Below are 20666 nucleotides of genomic sequence, written 5' to 3' on the forward strand. Positions count from 1 at the left end.
GTGCACAGAGCTAAGCAATATCTGCTGGTGCATGATGATTCTTCTAATTCACTTCTAGCACTGGAGGCTGGTTAGGTGTTCTTTGATGTCATTTGTGTCACCATTAGGCCCTTACTCATAGCATTGTAAGATAACACAATCATCTGCTTGTTTTGCCTTAAATCACACTCAGTAATTTCAGCAAATCAATCATCAACAAGAGGAGTAATGCATAGTCTAAAGAAGTTTTTGCATTTTTTTTTGTTCATACTATATATCTCACGGGGGATAAATAAAGTTGTGCCATTTTAAATTCTCTCAGCATTATGAACCTTTTTCTTCTTTTTCTTTTCTCTTGATGGTCCTAGGGCTTGAACTCAAGGCCTGGTTGTTGTTCGTACAGCTCAACTTTATAACAGAACATTCCACTGTAAAGACACCAGTGGAGCTTTCTTTGCTGGTATTTATTAACCTAGTGAGAAGAACATAGATAACAGAGATTGGTGGATTACATCTGTAATTCTAGTTATGCATATGCTGAGATCTGAGGGTTATGATTTAGTTAGTCTAGACAGAAAAGTGAGTGAGATTTCATCTGATCACCAAAAGGCCACAAGTGGAGTTGTGGCTTAAGTGCTATAGAGCTATCCTTGAGAGAAAAAGCTAAGGGACAGTGCCCAGGTCAGAAGCTTAAGCCCGAATACTGATACAAAAGAAATAAAAGTGGGATGGGGGGATATTAACTTTAATTATTAGAAATGTAGCTTGATACACACAAACCAGTAGATACTACAGTAACAGTTTTAGAAAGCAATACTTATTGGTGTGTGGTTTAAATTTGTTCTTAGGTTAGTTCATCCAAGCTCGTAGAACACAATGCATTAACTGACAGTCCAAAGGTTAGATCTGCAGTTGGCAGAGGTTTAGCAAGAAGCTGAGGTAGGGCGGCCTGGTGACAAGAGGCAGCTCTAGTGAAATAGAAAGCTTTGACAGAGTGTGACAGACTTTGCTAGTGAAGAGAACACAAGCCTGAATCCAGAGAGTCTTAAGACAACAGAGATGACATCAGAATGAAGCCAGAGAGGCAAAGCAAGTTGAACTAGATTCAGGCAAGTGTTCACTTGGACACAGAGTCAAACTACACGAGACATCCTACTTAAAGAAGAGACAATGTGTTGCCCATAGTTCCTCCTCGACATAATGCCACACCTAAGGCAGGCAGGGCTCCTAGTCAGTGAATAGACTGAGATGGAGAAAGTCTAAAGGAATTTTGAGTATTATTATGGTAAACAGATGCTGGCTGGACCATGAAAGGCTAGGAGCATGATTCAGGGGGTAGAGTACTGGCCTAGCAAGCAGAAAGCTTTCAGTTCAAACCCTATTACCATCATTAGTAATAATAATAATAATAATAATAATAATACTGCCTAAAGAAAAGCCAAATAATGTTTTTACCATGACTAAGAAAATAATTTCAATTCTATGTTTTAGCTTGGGACTTAATATTTTCAACTTTTAATTCCCATTCATGTTGGATTGAAAAATACAGATTCCTAGGGGGCAAACTGTATCTAATAACCACCAATGGTTTAGAACTCTCCACATAACAGACACTGACATGACAGATTCATCATCGCAATTTACCCTTCCTGATACCTGAGGGTGGTGGTGGCTCATGTCTGTAATCCTAGCTACTGAGGAGTTTGAGTTCTAGGGGATCACAATTTGAAACAAGCACAGGTAGAAAAGTCCTTGAGACTCTTATTTCCAACTAACATCAAAATGCCAAAAGTACAGGTGTAGTTCAAGAGGTGGAACATTAACCTTGAGAAAAAACAAAACCAAAACCAAGGGAGAGAGCAAGACCCTGAGTTCAAACCCCAATACACACAGACACATAGATCTTCCTAATGTAAATATGATACAGGTTCTACTGACACATTTTACACATGAACTGAGGATCAGAGACTACTTAGTCTGTGTGGTATGGAAAGAAACTGAAAGTGGTATTATCTTAATTATAGTAAAAACAGAAAGAGAACCAAATGGAAGAGTTCTAGGGTATTCTTTTACATTATTTTTAAATTTTGTTGACCTTGTAATTTTTATTTCATCAGTTATAAAATCAAGACTACAATAGGAACAGGTAGAAAGATGAAGACATGTCAAAAATTCAGCAGCACAAGTTGGTAAAGACAAGGATGAAGTAACAACCAAGTATGAAAAAGGTTATAGTAACATAGACAAGTAGGTTAATTTCCCTCCTTACTGTCCAAAGGGCACAAGGAAGTTTGACATGTCTTAGCAAGCTTTGACACTGTGTCATTCTGACCAGCAGCAGAATATAGCCAATGCACTCATCCCAATCATTCTGAGCCGGTCATGTTGAAGAAGTTCAATAGTTTGGATGTAATCCATCCAAACAGATTTCCATCAAGGTAAATAGAGTCTAGTCAGAACCAGAAGTGGATAGAACTAGAAGTTTTCCAAATTAAGCTCACACCTTCTCTGGATTGGTTTAAAGGGGTTATAATTTCCAAAAGAGAAGTTCAAGCAATACATTGTGTAAATATTAAGAATATAGGTGAGTGGCAGAGCTTGAGGTCTAAGCCAGAGGTTGTTCCTGTACTCTCTACCTTCAACCAGAATTCTAAAGGATCCCTACTGTTTGGGACTGATGATGCACCTTGAATGGTTCCTTACGTGGATCAAGGGAGATAGAATCATAAGAAATGAAAGACAGGACAAGGCAAAAACAAACAGGAATTTAATGATTAGAATATCTCACCGTATTAAATCCATATATTACCCAGTGCTATTTGTAAGTCCATTAAGAAAATAACAGCATTAGCTAACTCTTCCATTTATAAAACATTCTTTCAATGGCCAATTTTGCTTAAAAGCTGTCAAAATTCATGTCTGCTAATGGAACAAAGAAACAAAAATTAAATTGCCTAGCAAGAAATTTAGCCATTGTTTTTGGTAAGATCCTTTTATACTTTCGTCGTGTTTATAGATTTTTCTCTTTAGAGATTTTTCCTGATTGAACTTCTTTCCTTTCAAAATGTATCTTTAAGGCTTTCTATATTGCCCACAAGTTACTGTTTCTTATTGAGTCTATTCTTTATCTTCTCTCTTATTTATAGTTTTACTTTTTCATTGCTCTGAGGAGTCCAATGGACTGGATTTTGTCGTCTCAGAATTCGTATGTTGAAGTCTTAATCCCTAATGTAAGGTTGTCGGAGGTGAAGCTTTGGGAGATAATTAAATATAGTCAAGGTCAGGAAGGGGACTCTTCAGGATGGGATTAAGAGGAGGAAGAAAAGCCCACAAGAGAAAAGGCTACACGAGGACAAAGGGAAAAGGTACCGACCTGAAAGTTGTGAGGAATGCTATTGCCAGCACCTATAACCTTACTGGAAAGCCTGATCTTGGGCTTCCAGCCTTCAGAAATGTGAGAGAATAAATTTATATTGTTTAAATTACAGATTTCTCAGTAATACTTCATTATGGCAGTCTATTTCAGTTCATTTGTCATTGGCATAACAGAATACATGAAACTGGGTGATGGTTACCCAATGCAGGTGGCTCATTCCTGGCACTAACTGGGAGGCTGAGACTTGGAAAATTAGCAGAAACAGAAAGGTCAGGGAGATTTCATCTTCAGCTATTCACTGACGTGCATAATGAAAGCTAGGCTCTAATGGTAGAATGTTAGCTCAGTAAGCAAGTGAGACTGTGAATCTGGGAGTTCAAGATATAGTAATGGCACACAAAAAAGAGATGTATTTTAGCTCATATTTCAGGAGATTGGGAAATCTAAGATCAAGTGGCTGAATCCCATAAGAACCTCCTTTGGTCACGTTTTGAATGGCAGAATGTAGGGCAAAAGGGGCACAGATAGCACAAGGAGTGGATTTGCTTTAGAACATGCTGCCAGAGAAACTCATCCAGTCCCACCAGTGAACTCACTCATGGAAGAAAGGTTTTAGTCCTTTCATATTGGTTCTTGTATGAGTCAAACACACTCCCATTAGTACCTACTTCCCAGCTCTGCTACACTGAGGAGTTAGGGTTCCATTACAAAACCTATGGGTTAGGGGGAGCGCATTCAAAGCATGGGGCAGCAGGAATGGAGAAAAGAAGTCCTAAAAGTGGGATTTTGTTCAGCATTTCTGGAGATCATTATTGTAAAATGTAAGAAAGGCTCAGAAAATTCTCCTGATTCTTGTGTATGTGAACCTTTTTCTAGGCCAAAATCTTTTAAAATTATCCTCCTGGGTATGTCTTGACTTTTATTTCCCTCCACTTATAATAACACTCTGAAAGCTTCCTAAAGCAGTATCTTCCACCAAGATTGGAAGTCTCCCAGGATGTTTCCTGTCCCTCCCTGGACTTGGCAAGTAGGACTAGGGACTAAGGAAGAAGTGAGTAAAATGTTTCTTTGTTCTCAGTCCCAGGCAACTGTTACAAAGTCTCACTTGACATCCTTTCTCTTTCTACTTGACCATTATTTTTTTTTTCTTAGTTGCATTTCTCTCTCAGGTATATTAATTTAAAGAGTGATACAGAGAAAAAGGAAGTAAATGTAGTCCAGTAATTCTTAAGGCTACTTTGCCAGTGTCAATCATTAAGTCACTAGAGCAGTTTTCTATTACCACTAAAACATTTGGAAGAAGAAAATGAATGTTTCATCTGTTCCTGCTTGAAAAGTTTTAACCCGTTTTCCTTATTCCCTTCCTTTTTCCTTCATTTCAGTACTTCAACTCTGCCTTGTACACTCACTTGGATATTTTGTTCAAGGCTGGTGCTCTACCACTTGAACCACAGCTCTACTCCCTGTTTTTTTTTTGATGGTTAAGTGGAAATAAGAGTTTTGTGGACACTTTTTTCCTCTGGCTCGTTTTGAATAGGGATCCTCAGATCAGTCTCATAAGTAGCTACCAGAACCTAGAAAGTAAATACCTTAGTCTCATACTTTCCTGCTAAAAGCCCCAAAATGTTCCATCCCCCCAGCTCAGTGCTTACACATAGGGGAAAATGGCCACAGTTTTGTTTCACAAAATTTACATACCATTATCAAACATAACAAAGCATTTATTGGAAATGAAGTGACAGCTTTGACAAAAGAGAAACACGACAAATTTATATTTCCAGCTTGTTATAAAAATTGGATAGGTTTGGACAAATGGATTTATGCCATCATAATGATAAAATAAATATTTGAATATAAAATCGTTTGAAGAGCAGTAATGCTAGGAGTGACAATGATAATTTGTAATGTGGCAGATGGAAAAGTATGAGCTGATTGCTTTTGATGAGACTTTATGTTATAAAATACTGGTTTAGTTATGGTGGCTGCAGTTTGGCTTTTAATTCTTTTATGTTTCCATATTGTCAATTTTTTACAAGCTAATATCAAAATAGCTTTCCAACTTTTTTTTTTTTTTGGGCCAATCCTGGGCCTTGAACTTTGGCCCTTGGGCTTTCTCAATGTTAGAGCTTTACCACTTGAGCCACAACACCATTTTTGGCTTTTTTTCTATGTATGTGGTACCGAGGAATTGAACCCAGGTCTTTGTGCATACTAGGTAAGCACTCTACCTCTAAGCTAAACTCCCTGCTCCTTTCCAACTTTTTATAGGGCTTTCTAGCCAAATTGTACCAAAATATCCTTAATAAAAGGGTAAAAACAAAGATATTTCCACCCATATCTACTTAATGAGTTAATAATATATTTATACCTGAAAGCCCTAAGCAATTATCAACACTTAGAGGTTGTTATTCACACTAGTTCTTAGTTTTTGGTAGAATGCTTGGATTGACAGTGAAGCTTTGTTTGGCACACGTTTCTGAAAAAAAAGATAGGATTAACTTTATTGCGTAGTAATAGATCACAGACTTTAGGGTACGTCATTTGATAGGCAAATCATTCCAAAACCGGAGAATGCATAAAATAGCTGCTAAACCGGGCTCCAGTGGCTTTCGACAGTAACCCTAGCAATTCAGGAGACGGAGTGTGAGGATCTCAGTTGAAATCAGCCTGGGGAGGAATCCAGGAGCCTTTTATCTGCAATTACCAGGCCAAACGCCTGAGCTCAAAAAGCTTGAGCTGTGGATCAAGTACTAAAGCATCAGCTTTGAGTGAAAAGGCTCTGAGTTTAAGTCCCAGTACTGGTGAGCATGCACACGCACGCGTGCAGACAGACACACAACTGCTCTTCTTCCCTTTTCTTTCTTTCGGGGGTTCAAACCCGTAAGTTTATACCCAGGGTTCAAATCCTGGAGTGCCTCCCGACTGAGGGGCCTTTACCGTGAGTCTACAACCGTGTTCCCCGTTTTCTTCTCCCATCCCTTTCCTTCTTGTTTGGAGGCCTGGTCAGGCTCCAGGTGCCCATTTTGACCTACAACCGACCACCACCCAATTTCAGCTTCCTGAGTAGCTGGGATTACAGATGTGTACTCAGTAGCTAGCTTGAGTCGAGTACAGAAAGACGGTTTGACTGCAAAGCAGTGTTTAGTATAGTCTCTTGCTCTTTCTCTGTGGGGCAGCGTGAACCGCACACGTCCAGTCAGAAGACTTTGAATCCACTTCGTGCTTTACCTTTAAAAACATGAGTCATGTCTGGCTTGTTAGAAGGCCAGGAGGTCTACCTGAGAAATTCCCTTAGCTACCTAACCCCACTACGAGGGGTAGGAATGGCATTCACCCCACCTGCAGAGCCGCAGTTCAGTCTTTAGGCCTCTGAATCCTTGCTGGGTTACAGTGTAAGGTTGATCCAGTGATGTCATCCTAGACCTGGCCCTAAGAGTCTCTGGCACCTGATGGGTTGTTCTGGCGTCCCTCAAGAACGCCTCAGCTCCTTGGCTTGGCAAATGACGCCCTCAAGGTTTCTGGCTTCCCCCAATCCGTGGAGGCATCTCCAAGTTCAGACCTGGCGAAGCTCTCCTCCCACGGCCTCTCCAGGAAAACGCTCGCCACGACAACCGCTCCCCAGCCCACTCACGCACAGCGCGCGCCAAGGCAGGGAGGGGGCGTGGCCTTCTCGTCCTAGCGCGGACAGCCAATGAGCGCGGGGCCTCTCTTCGGCTCAGCGAGCCGACCAATCCGAGCTCGCCGTGCTCTTCGGCCCCGCTCGGCTCTTTCCGCTCCTGCGGGCAGCCCGGGGGCCGCCGCCGCTCGAGAGACTCTTTCCTCTTGTATTTTTTTTTTTTTTCCATGTGTTCACTTCCGGGTCCGGCGCCGATCCGGATGCTCGAGGCAGAAGGATGTTTGACCTCCGGATAAGCGAGGCTCCGCTGTGCATTCATTGCCGGCTGCTTCGGTGGCGACTGCAGCGGCCCGGGCGGCAAATCTCCCGCCGGCAGCGGTGGTAGGAGGCGCTGGCAAACGTGCGGAGACACTGTCCGAGCCCAGCTGCGTCCCCCGGCCTCGTCCGCTCACTCCTGGCGTGGCCCCGCTTTCCTCCTCCGGCCGCGAACGGTGTGATGTGCTGCTGCCGCCGCTGCCCCGGCCACCGCTGACGGACGGACGGACGGACGCGGGGAGCCGCCGCGGCACGCCGGGACCGCGGCCCTGCTGTCGGCGGCCGAGCCTCTGAGGTAAGGCGCCCTCCGTCCGCGTCGCCGCCCGCCCGCCCTCCGGCGCGGCCCGGCCCGGCCTCGGCGCGGCCGCCGCTCCGCCGTCCCGGGCGGGGCTGGGTGGGCGGCGGGCGGCGCGGGCCCGGGCCGGCTGGGAGCACGGAGCCTGCGAAGCCCCGCGGCCCGGCCGGGTGGAGAAGTTGCTCCGGTAGCGCGGCGCGAGGGGAGCCCCGGGCGAGCGGGGCACCGCGGGGACCTGGCTCACGAGCGGCCGGGCGGAGCGCAGCCCCCGGCGCCCGCCCGCCTGGACTCCCGGGGCGGGCGTCCGGAGCCCCGCTCCAGGTCGGGGGCAGACTTGCCCGCGGCGCTCAGGTGCGCGCGCGGGAGGGTGGCCGATTCACCTGGCGGAGTTGTAGACTTCGCTCCAAACTTACCCGGGCAGGAGTGGTCCAGGGCGGCAGCATCGCCGCGACCCGCGCTGCGGTGCCGCCGCCGGGTTGTTCGTGGTCCACGGCACCGGCAGCCTCCCGGGCCCACGGACCCCACAGGGCTTCCCGGGAGGCTGTGGTGGCGGGGTGAGCGTGCGCCTGGGCCGGGGGCACGGAGGCCCTGGGCACGGTCGCCCCAGTCTCCCCCCGACCCCGCCAGGTTTCTGGGAAGGAGGAAAGCAGTTAATGAGAGGGGCACAAGTCTGGGTAGGAGGCAGCTTCTGTGGATCCTGAGCAAAGTAGTTCTTTTGGTGAGGCTAAACTGTTGGGTCAGCGCTTGCTTGGATTTCTCACATCTACAAGACCAGAAAATTAAGAACCTACCTTTAAAATATAAATTAAGATAAACAAGTCATTTATTTCTTAAATTTACTTTATATTCTTGTATGGTTGCCATTTGAGCACACAAGAGATAGCCAACACAGTTTTGATACTTTTAAAAATAAAAATTCAGATTTTTAATCAGGTATGGCTCTTGAAGATTAACTTTATCCATAAACAAATACATAGAAGAAAAATCACGGAAGAAAAATAGTCACAAATGAATGTAAGAATAATTTTCAATTAGAACGATTTGAGCCTGGTTTAACATACCATTTCCCATGAAAAGTAAACTCTGATTTGTGACATTCTCAGCAGCTTTTTCTTTGAGATGTACGTACACCGTGTTTTAAAATTATTTCCAAACTTTGTTTCATTTGTGTACTGAGCCGGAATAAGCTGTCTTATTTTGTATATGTTAGCCTTGATAAAAGGTGAGAATTATATTTATAAGCATTGGAAGAACTGCATGATCAAATACATTGTGTGGCTTTGGCATTCAGTTGTTTTGCTTGCATTTCTGGATATGCATCAGGTAGGAGTTCTGTTGGAATAGAAGACAGGATGTTTGTTGTTTCTTTTAGTTTGCTTCATTATGTGGGACAGGGTCTCATCATGTTGCCCAAGTAGGCCTTGAATTCACTGCATAGCCCAGGCTGCTTTTGAACCCTTGATCTTCCTACCTCAAGCCATTGCCACTACATAGCTCACAAAGGTTAATTTTAATGTTGATAGTGTTGATAAAGTCCTATATGGGAGGATCTTGACACATGATTATCTTTATTGATGATTTATTGTGCTTACTGCTTTATTCTGTCATTAAAAATTAATGTACTTTGTAATTATTGACATTTTCATTATTAGACTTGCAAACTAACCAACTACTAATTATTAATAAGCCAACCCATGTCTTATATATGTAAGAGACTTGGGCTTTCACTGTTTGATGATACTGGAAAAGTGGTCAGAATATGAATGAAATCTTGTTGCAGTTATTTCTGTGGATTTATATTAGAGATTCATGGAGCATAGCATATGTGATAAGATATTATTCTGGAGGGAGTAATCAATGGGCCTTAATTAATTTTTTATTTTTTTTGTGTCAGTACTGGGGCTTGAACTCAGGGCCTGGATGCTATCTCTGAACTCTTTGCTTAAGACTGGCATTTTGCCACTTAATCCCACAGCTCCCCTTGAGGGTTTTTGGTGGTTAATTGGACAGAGTTTTGACAGGGCTGACTTTAGCGATCCTCAAATCTCATCCTCCCGAATAGTCGGGGTACAGGCTTGAGCCACCAGTACAAGCTTTTCATTTACATTAATAGTGAAGATGGAGGACTAGGTAAAGGGAGCATCCCGAGCATAAGCATGTGAGATTGGGAGTTACAGGACCTGTTGAGCTGGACATAAGGCTGCTGAACCAGGAGTTCCTTGTAGATGAGGAAGCTGTGAAAGTAGGTGGAGATCAGGCCATGGAAGCCCAGGATCCCTTCTATTTAAAAATGAGTCAGTTTGAGGTATGTAGGTTCAGTGTCTATCTTCTTTGTTGATATTAGGTAGGTAAACAGGGATGAAAAGTTCAAGGAGACAAACTATAGCAAAGTAGTCAGCTACTAGAGGGAAGTTATATCTATGTATTTTTTTTTACTTGCATTTGAGTATGGGTGTGTCTGGTAATCTGACAATTGGTTTTATATGAAATAATCCAGACTGTAAAACCCATGAGTCAGGAATAAATGGGAAGCTCTCCAGTTACCTTTCTGTGTCTCCTCTGGTTCCTCTTGTAATTTCTTCATGCTGAGAACAGATCATCATTATGGTATATTTTTTGGTTCACATTAAACATTTTTTTTCTTTCAGAATGGCTTCATTCTAAAATATTGGCTTCATTTTCAAGGGCTTCTTAATATGTCAAATTAAACAGGGAAAATGCTTGACTATGAAGTAACAAAGTAAAATGCAGGTCACTGAGTAAGTAGATGTTATTGCTGATGCAATTGAAGGTGAGATTTACTCTGTATAAAATGATCTGTAAAAAAATCTATACAAAAAACAACTATCTATAATAAGATGATAAAATGAAAAATCACAGTTCTAGATAAGCATGTATGAGTTTTTTTAGTCATTAAAAATGACTGATACTTAAAAAGTATCAGATAATGCTAAAATAATTTAGTCTTTAACTTAATCTAATGAGTGTTTACAAACACTAGTTTCTGAATGCAGATAAAATCATGTTACAGGGAAAGTGTTTCAATGTTCCCTGCTCTGCAAATAATTTTCCTCTTCACATTCACAATGACTTTACATAAAGTAGCTGAATTTGTGTTACTTGGAACCTTAAAATGATGTCCGTTAAAATTTGTTTTAAATGTTTTGTTCAAGGGGCATAATTGAAACTGTTAAAAAACAGCTCTGCCTTAGATTGTACAATTCCCCTTTTTGAGACCAGGAAGTCATTTTCTAGAGTCTAACCTGTTGAAGCTATATTTTAGGAGTAGCAGAATCCATGCTTAAATCACTTTTTTTGAACTTTCTAGTTATAAACCACCAATTGTTTTATTTTATCCCTAACCTTTCTTCTTCACTTACGTCTTTTTCGAACATACTTGACACTGTTAGTAGGCTTGAATATTGGTTTTTCAAAATACAATGTGTTTTGGTCCTATCTGATTTTAGTTGCACGGATTCTATAGGTACAAAAGGTATGTTCCTACTAACTTAGCTGTTTCAGAGCATCATCTTTGTGTCTCTCTGTAGAATAAGTCACACTGAACCATACCAGGGAATCAAATGTGTATCTATGAATGTAAAGTGATTCTTGAGGGCCTGAGCACTCTGTAGAGAATATGAACTGAGAGAGATACTTGTGAGTACAGAAAACTTTTAGAAACACCACAGAGACTGTCTTTGGACATTCCCTTCCCCCCTTGCCTCCAGTTTCCTTCTCAAGATTATTTAGAAACTGTACGTGTTTGGGCTGCTCAAAGTGGCTCATGCCTGCCCTGTAATCATGGCTGGTGGGGAGAAAGTTGGACAGCAGGGATGGTGATGATGGTGTATGCATGTCACTCACTGGCTGTGTTCTGGCATTGAGGGAAGTGCAATGGCTGGGTGTGATGGCCCCCACCTGTCTGTCATCCCAGTGAGAAAAGGAAGCACAAAATAGGAGGCAGAAAACAAGATCTTATCTGAAAAGTAACCAGTCCACAAAAGGCTGAGGATATGGCTCAAGTGGTAGATTGCTTGCCTAACAAGCTGGAGGCTCAGAATTCAAACTCAACTACACACACACACACACACACATACACACACCCACACACACACAAGCAAAAAAAAAATTAGGGTCTTGGGAAGATATATGCATTTATGTATTTGGGAGATGAAGCAGACTTTGTTTTTGACAACCCCCCCTTTTCAACTAATGATGTATTATCTACTTACAATTAAATTTAATTTGTGCCTAAGTCATGTCTATGTTTTTAAAGCTTTCAGTGGCATAAGGTAAAATTCCATGATATTCTTTTTATTACGTTTTTTTTTTTTTTTTTTTTTGTGCCTGTTCTGGAGTGTGAATTCAGGGTCTGGACACTGTTCTTGCGCTATTTTGCTCGAAGTTAGTGCGCAAACACTTGAGCCATAGGTCTGCTTCCTGTTTCCTCCCTCCCCCATTTAATTGGAAATAAGAATCTCACAGATTTTTTTCCCCTGCCCACATTGATAGTCTAAATCCTCAGATCTTTGCCTCCTGAGTAGTTAGATTATAGGAATGAGCCATTGGAATCAGGCTTACACAAACTTTCAGTGATTTTTGGGGGCTGGGAGTTTGGCCTGGTGGTAGAATGCTTGCCTAATATTCATGAAGACCGGGGTTTGATTTCTCGGTACCACATACATAGAAAAAAAGCTGGAAGTGGTGCTGTGGCTCTTGTGGCAGAGCGCTGGCTTTGAGGAAAAAGCCCAAGGACAGTGTTCAGGCCCTGAGTTCAAGCCCCAGGAGTAGCAAAAAATATTTTTTGTTATAAAGGTGATTTCTTTGTTACCTGGTATATTGTATATATGTTTATTTGTTTATTTGAAATAGGAAAGGGAAGGGTGGAAAACAAGATAATTGGGAGGGGCTGTGGGAAGGGAACGGGGACAAAAACATGAGAAGGGATATCAGTGTGGGAGCAGTAATGTACCTACTATCTGGTGAATGTGACTGTAACCCCTCTAAACATTATCCAAAAAAAAAAAAAAGTTAAAAAAAGTGATTCATAGAGGTGTTAGTTAAGTCAGGCAAAGAGTACATTTCTTTTTTTACCAGTCCTGGGCTTGAGCTCAGGGCCTGAGCATTGTCCTTGGACTTTCTCAAGGCTAGAGCTCTACCACTTGAGCCTCAGCACCACTTCCGGTTTTTTTCTATGTATGTGGTACCGAGGAATCGAACCCGGGTCTTCATGCATGCTAGGCAAACACTTTAACCACTAGGCCAAACTCCGGGCCAAGAGTACATTTCTTTTTGACAGTGTTACTCCTTTCCTTGCTATCTCTCAGTTTTTCCCTTCCATTCCCACCCCAAAATTGTAAAGTTCATTTTCAGCATAGTATCCAGTGAGTACCATTCCTGCACTTGTTGACCCTTTGTTTCTCCATTTCTGTGCCTCCCCTTACACTCCCAAAGACATGTAAACAAACAAAACAAAAAGTAAACAAATCAAAACTAGCAAAAAAAGTGTTTCCATTTCTTGGGATTCATTTTGATAGTGTTTTAAGTGCCTTTGTCTCTATAGTAGTGATGCTACAATTGAAGTAATATTCAAGTTTATGACAAGTACTTTCTTTAGATGGTAGCTAAAGAGAAAGAGGATTGGGTTTGTGTGCAGCAGGGACAGAAAGAGACAGCTTCCCACAGAATGCCAGAGAGTGAGAGTTTGAGACTTCACCATTGTGTTCTTCAGGATTAGAAAATTCATAACATGCCAAGTTCATAACAAATGCCAACGAATGGTGCTGTTCCTTTCACTTTCCAAGTTGCTGATTTGTATAAATTGCTAGAGGGTTGATTAGTGGGTAGAGTATCCAAACACAAACACTCTAGGCAAGAGCTCATTACTATAGAATACCTCTCTTTATTCACTCATGAAATAAAATACTTTCTTCTCTGTAGAATTAACTGCCTGATACCCCAGCTACACTGAGTGACAGGCTATTTTCTAGTTTGCTGTTGAACTTCTATTTCAAGTAATGTATAGTCACCAAGAATCATTTGTGTTACCACCCAATGAACTGTTAGTGGTAGTTATATCTTGATGCTGTAGTTACCTAATTTAATGAAATATTTGGCAAACTGAAGGCAAAAAGGTGTTGGCGTTGGTTGCAGCCATTTGGCTAGATTTTAACTGGGAGAGTTGTGAACATTAGTTACAGTTGAAATAGGTAAGGATGAAATACTTTTAAATGATTGACAGAATACCCCAAACAGTCTAGGAAGATTCCACAGTAAGATTACTTTTCAAATATTGTGTGATGTCTTTGCAGATTTTAGAAACAGAAACTGGAAATCACAGGTGATACTGTGTTTTTGGCAAGAAAAAAAAAATTGAACTTCCATCAGTAGACCAGTACTTGAAGAAAGGATCTTATACTTTGTATTGTTTTAGTTGTAATAAAATGTTTTAGGTGATTTTGAAAGATGACTTTTCTTTAAGAGTTGTTGATTAATAATGTTTAAGTAACTACCAAAATATTTTTCCTAATTTATACTTCTTTTAGAGTTATTTAATAGTATCTTCTTTTTAAAAAGAAATGGCTTCTGGCATTTCTTAACCTACCAGAGGTTTATTTCTACATGAATTATTTATGTAGTAGAACATCAGTTTCATTCCCTTATAGTTCCCAATGTGTTTCCTGATCTGGTTTCATGTGATACTTTTCAGCTTTAATACAGCATCACCATTAGAGAAGAACCTTATACTTTCAACCTCTCCTCAAAGTAGATTGTGTTGGTGTTGAATTGGTAGTGGAGAATATTCTTTGAAAGAGAAAAATGCCACACCCTTGATGTATATCAGGAACAATTGAGTGTGGTGCAAAGCATGCTGGTCTAACGGATTACAACAGTTAATTAACCTCTTTACTTGGTCTGTCTTAGGTCAAGTAGAAAGGAGAATTTTCAGTTGTAAACAGGAGGTCTAAGTTGGGAAAAAAAGAGAAAAAGGTACATGGGATATATTGTTTATTTGGATTTCACTACGTTACAATGTCTCTGAAATCTAGTATAAACTGAAATGGAACATTGAAATAGGAAATTAATTGGTTGTAGGCTGGGAACTAACAATGCAGAATTCTGTTGTGCCTCTCTGACTTTCTTGCTCTGTTCTCTATCCACATGCTGATAACAACATCTAGTTATGCTTTAGTAAGAGGAAAAAATAGGGCTTTTACCTTTCTTTCTACCTCCTTCTTTCTCTCATTCTCTTTGTTTCTCCTCTTTTTTGTTATCAGCAAGGAGGTCTTTTGCATTATCCTTTTGCATTAACATCTTTTTCCCTTCGGATTTTATTGACCAGAATTAGGTTGTACATTTTTAACCAGTTGTGACATGGCAAATAGAGTTATCTCTCTAATCAAGACTTGTTGTCTGCAAATGGTAATGGGATTGCATTTCCTTGAGTTTTGTGGTACAGGAAAATATTTTAAGTATGTTGGGAGTAGAGAGAATGTGACAGAAGTGGACGTTAGAGGGATAATCAATAGTGACCATTATATCTGCTTGTTTTGAGAATGAAAATAAATAATGCATACAAATGCACTTTGAACTTTAAAGTGTTGTACAGATATAATGGAGGAAAGATTAGAAGCTGTTTCTGCATTGCAAGCTCAGATATGCTCAGGTTTGAGTACTTTCTAGAGCTAAAAATACTGTTAGCTTTTTGATTGACTAATGTAATCTATAGAACAGGTTACCCAAGTAATAAGATTGTATATTTTTGTAACAACTCACACTTATTTTAATTTTAAATTAAAAGTTTGCCTGTATAAACTTGTTTAATTTGTTTTTCTGAGTTGCTGTCACCCCCCCTTGCCAAAGATTGCCCCCATGTTTGATCTTACTAGATTACTTTGTTCCATATATAAGTGGACAATAAATGCATTGAGGAAATGTAAGTTTATTAACAGACTTTGAATTGCAGAATCTCAGTGAAATAGGAGGAAAGGGTAGTTTTTAAGTTACTTTAAAAACAGCAGAAATGGATGGTAGCACAGGGAGGGATGGGGAAATCACAGAATTTTAGAATCAAAATGATTCAGAGGAAGGTTGAGTAGAATGTTGTAGTCACACACTTCATGAGTAGAGTTCTCCTATCCTAATTAGTATTGTAGTTCACTTTCTGCCCGAACAGTGGGAGGTAATAAACATACTCTTGTCTACATTGCAGATTTGCTCAGAATCATAGGGTGTGACTATTAATCAGTCATCCAAGTTTTCATGTAGATAACTGTGTTGGTGTACTTTGGAAGAAGGTAGCCAGAGGTCTGATTTTTTTTTTTAAGTAAAACAAGCAAACATTGTACTTACTCTCCAACAGTCAACAACATCATCAACACACAGAAACACATACACTAAATAGTCTCAAACTCAGTCTGCGTTATTGTGCATTTATGCATACACATAGATGTATGTATATAGTCATGGCACTTATTTACAACTAGGGGAGATTTGACATGATATTTACTTACTTATTTATTTAGTCCTTCGTGGGACTTGAACTCTGGGCCTGAGCGCTGTCCCTGAGCTCTTCAGCTTAAGGTTATTGCCTTACCCCTTGAGCCACAGGTGCCATTTCCAGTTTTCTGGTGGTTAATTGGAGATAAGAGTCCTTTTGTGCCCAGACTGGCTTTGAACCTCCATCCTCAGATGTCAGCCTCCTGAGTAGCTAGGATTACAGGTGTGAGCCACTGCACCTTGCTGATTTTTGTTTTTGTACTTTTTGTATTTCCCCTTGGGTTTTGAACTCTGCCTATGTGTTATCTCTACCATCAGAAAAATGATAATTTATTTTGAGAAGAGAAAAAATATTCTTGGTGACAGATTGTTTTCTGCCAACTTAGATTTTAATGTAAAAATCAGTTTTTATTGTACAGTATCTTGAACATATTGATACATTGCAATTTTTCTTATTTCAAAAGTTGGATTCATTAAGATTATTTAATGTTTTAAATTAAAATTGGCCACATGATACTTTCTGGCATAAGTGTCCTTTATAAAAGTAGTGCATAAAAACTATTGTTATTTAGTTTTTAGATTTATTTGGTTGCCCTTGGATAGTACATTAGATAATGTATTATGAAGTGATAAGGTAAAAGTTATATTCAGAATGTCCTCTAGTAAGTAGGGAAGTGAAAATTTTTTTTTTCTTACACCCAGTCTGTCATGTTTATGTTTTATTTCTGTGACATACTTCTTCTGGCATTGAATACTGTACTTTCAAGGGGCAGTGGTAAGTACAGTGAGAATTCAAGGAAGTCCACTATTTATATGTGGGCAAATATGCAGCTACAAGTCTTTTAAATTCTAGTTTATATTCTAATTTTTAAATTCTAGTTTTTAAATTCTAGTCTTTTAGATTCTAGTTTATTTTCTAGTTTAAATTCTAGTTATAGGCATGCAAATATATAGCTACAAGTCTTTTTTAACATTTTACCTAAATATGTTAGGTAATTCAGTGGAAAGTAGAGTGGAAATTCAAGGAAGTCCATTATTTATAGGTGTGCAAATAATGCAGCTACAAGTCTTTTAAATTCTAGTTTCAGATAACCTGTTATCATTTTAGAGCTGCAGCCATTAAATTTCAGTTATAGGTGTCAGGCCATATTGTGCCTAATATATACCTTCATGTCATTCAGTTTCTGTAAATGTTTTTTAATAAAGTATCAAAATATAATCACCTCCTTAAAACCATTGTGTAAATATTTTCTGATAATCTCTTGAAAGTTGATTAATTGAGACATACATGTTGTATGATTGCTTAATATGCCCTACTAATAAGGATGTAGATTGACAGCTGGAAATAAAATCTTGAGTATTTAGGAATGAGACTTATCAGGTAGGTAAAAATGGGTTTTGATCATACTCCCTAGTTTAAAAACTTCCAATAAAATTAGTATGTTTTTTCCTGTGTGAGAGTAAAGGTAAATAATTTTTCTTTTTATATTCAAAGGAATTTCATTGTGATTATTTACATATATGCCTGTACTTTGTATATTTTAACCGAATTTACCCTATTACCTCCTTATCTCCCTGACTTTTTGAAGTAAGTTTTAATAGGTTTCAGCATTGTATTTTCATACATGTACATAAAGTTCTTTATTCATTCATGTATAAAGTAGTTCAGTCTATTCATACATACACATAAAGTACTTTAGTCATATTCATACCCTGCTATCTTTGTTTTCCCTTCCCTATCCCACAGATTCCTACCCTAAACAATCTGTTTTATGCTGGTGTGTCATTCATTAATTTTCTTTTAAGTTCAGATTCGGCATATGAGAGAGAGAACATGTGTTGGCTTTTTAAAAAATCTACTATGATGATTTCTAGTTCTATTCAAAAAGTGGACAATTTTAGACAGTTGTGAAGTCTTGGATATAGGGCTGGGAAAGCGAACACTTAATGGATTTGAACAGAGAAAGGTTCTTGGAGGATGCAGCATCTACCAATGATAATATTAATTTTTTTCCTTGGGATTTAAAAGAAAGAAAAAGTATGGGGACCCTACCACTTAATTTATAGTTCAGTCTGGGATATGAACAAGGCATTGATACAATTTAGGATTTCTGTACGTTATTGTAGTTTTCTATAAGGTTAAAAGTAACCAATTTAGCTGGGCACTGGTGGTTCATGTCTATGATCCTGGCTACTCAGGAGACTGAGATTTGAACAGAGGTTTGAAACCAGCCAAGGTAGACTCATCTCCAGTTAACCATTCAAAAACTGAAAGTAGAGCTGTGGCTCAAAGGGATAGAGTGCTAGTGTTGAGCAGAAGAGTGCAGGAACAGTGCCCAGACTTGGAGTTCAAGGCCCACACCAATGCTTCCCCCCCCGACCCCAAGGAAAAAAAGCCCAAACCCAATCATTGTCTATCTCTTAACTCTTTTTTGAAAAAATGACTTCTTTGGGCAGATGATGGTGATACACCTGTAATCATAACTACCCAGGCAGTTGAGATTGGAGGGTAGAGGGTTGAAGCCATTCCTAAAATAACCAGGAAAAGCTGGGTTGGAGATAAGTGCTAGGTGGTAGAGTGTCAGTTGATCAAGCAAGCTGACCAAGTGCAAGGCTTTGATTTCAAGCAAAACTTGGACTTTAAGCCTCTGAGTTCAAGCTCTGATAGTGGCCAAATGGGAAGGAAGGAAGGAGTCCTTTTATTTTCAGTGTTTTTTAAATTGGAGAGGAGGTATGAAGATGAAAGAGAAGAAATGCATAGGAAGTTTAGGCAGTTGATGTGGTTTAAAAAGTGACTTCTCATGGATTTATACTTTTGCTTAGAGAGGCTACTATATTTGCTACACGTTAGTAAATTCTATTAAGCATCACATCATTATTAGAGCATTTCTAAAGCTGTGGAAGTTTGTGGAAGGGAATTAAGAAAAACTCGTTATCAATTTTGGCTTCCTGGGAAATACTAAGACTTAATTATAAAATACAAACATGTTTTCACAGATACTAAGCATTATATGAAGGCACAAAGTGTTGTTAATGAACAGTTAATTCATCTTATGTTACATTTAATGATACTTCCAAAGTCATTGAGCTGTGGTTTTCTATTTGTGTTTTGAGACAGGGTTTTACTGTGTAGTGTGGGATAAATTTGTACTCATTGTTTTGCTTCAGCCTCTCAATTGCTGGGATTACAAGATGTGTAACTTCCCTAGGGTTTTATTTTTCATGTAACATTGGAACAGAAGAAATTTTAGTGGTTGTTTAGAACGACACTCTTGGTTTATTTTACTTGGTACTGTTGTTGATGAGAATCTGTCTATATATTTCCCTGAAGGAAAACCTCAGTGCAAATATCTTATGCAGTCCTGTGATGTGTTTATAGCATAATGTCTGTTTTGCATATAGATACTGTATTGTGTATAGTTTGTAAATATATACACATCAGTCAGTAACTGATAATAGTATTTTATAAGAGTATTTTATCTGGTAATTGGTAATCAAGGTCCCTTTTGTGACTCATTTGGTACTATTTCCTGGTCCAGGGATGCCCAGGAAGGATCCATTTTCCTTTGGCAAAATGAAAGTAAGCCTTTCTTTTCTTTTCCTTTTTCTTTTTCTTTTTTTTTTGCCAGTTATGGGGCTTGAATTCAAGGCCTGAGCACTGGACATAGACTTTCCTCAAGGCTAGCGCTCTACCACTTGAGCCATAGCATCAATTCTGCCTTTTTCTGTGTTTGTGGTTCTGAAGAGTTGAACCAGGGCTTCATACATGCAAGGCAAGCACTCAACCAGTAGGCCACACTTTTGGCCAGTAAGCTATTTTTTCCATATATTTTTAATTGTTATTAATAGAAGGGTTACATTATACTCACCAGATAGAGAAGGTGCATCACTTCACAAACATTAATACCCTTTCTCATGTCTTTGTCCCCATTTCCCTCCCCCCACCCCTGCCCCTCATCTTGTTTTCCCCCTTCCCTATCCTATTTCAAATAGCCAAATAAGCATATACACTATATATCAGACAACAAGGTAAAATACTGTAACAATATGAGATAACCAAGAGACAGCAAAGTAGATGAGATATAACAGAGTACATTAAGGACAACAGTCACTCATTATATGGCTTTTGTTTCTATATCCTGGAGGGCCTTTCCTTTAGCATCATACTATATGGCCTTATGTATCTAGGTTTTGTTCTATTGTAAATCTGTGCTAAGAGAATCCAAGGAATCTACTGATTATGACAAATGAGAGAAATCATCGAGTCTATGTTCCTTTGAGTCTGGCTTGCTTCACTTAATATGATTTTTCTAAGTTTTTCCATTTCCTTACAAATGGGGCGATGTTGTTCTTTCCTACAGCAGCATAGAATTCCATTGTGTATAAATACCACATCTTGTTGATCCACTCATCAACTGAGGGACATCTGGGTTGGTTCCATATCTTTGCTATGGTAAATAGTGCTGCAGTGAACATCATTGTGCTAGTGGCTTTTTGTGTCCTTGTTTCTGGATGATTGGGTAAATGCCAAGTAGTGGAATTGCTGGGTCATAGGGGAGCTCTATGTTTAGCCTTTTGAGGCACTG

At 39.7% G+C, this 20666-nt stretch overlaps 1 protein-coding gene and 1 long non-coding RNA gene across 9 annotated transcripts in view; one reads left to right on the forward strand and one right to left on the reverse strand.

Annotated features, from left to right (window-relative positions):
* Positions 1-259: 259 nt before the first annotated feature.
* On the reverse strand, positions 260-7153 carry LOC150057334 (uncharacterized). Its single transcript, XR_016536817.1, has 3 exons — positions 6695-7153; positions 5724-5831; positions 260-451 (listed from the first exon to the last, which is right to left on the reverse strand). It is a non-coding gene; the product is annotated as an uncharacterized LOC150057334 (long non-coding RNA).
* A 348-nt stretch (positions 7154-7501) lies between these two features.
* Csnk1g3 (casein kinase 1 gamma 3) overlaps positions 7502-20666 on the forward strand; it is a 95917-nt gene continuing 82752 nt past the window's right edge. For all 8 annotated transcript variants that reach the window (XM_090340085.1, XM_090340087.1, XM_090340089.1 and 5 more), the window contains exon 1: positions 7502-7581. The gene's annotated coding sequence lies outside the window, so the exon portion shown is untranslated. The remainder of the gene's footprint in view (positions 7582-20666) is intronic.

Source organism: Megascapheus bottae, chromosome 10 (genome assembly GCF_031878675.1).
Source record: "Megascapheus bottae isolate mThoBot1 chromosome 10, mThoBot2.hap1, whole genome shotgun sequence".
In the NCBI taxonomy this organism is placed as follows: domain Eukaryota; kingdom Metazoa; phylum Chordata; class Mammalia; order Rodentia; family Geomyidae; genus Megascapheus; species Megascapheus bottae.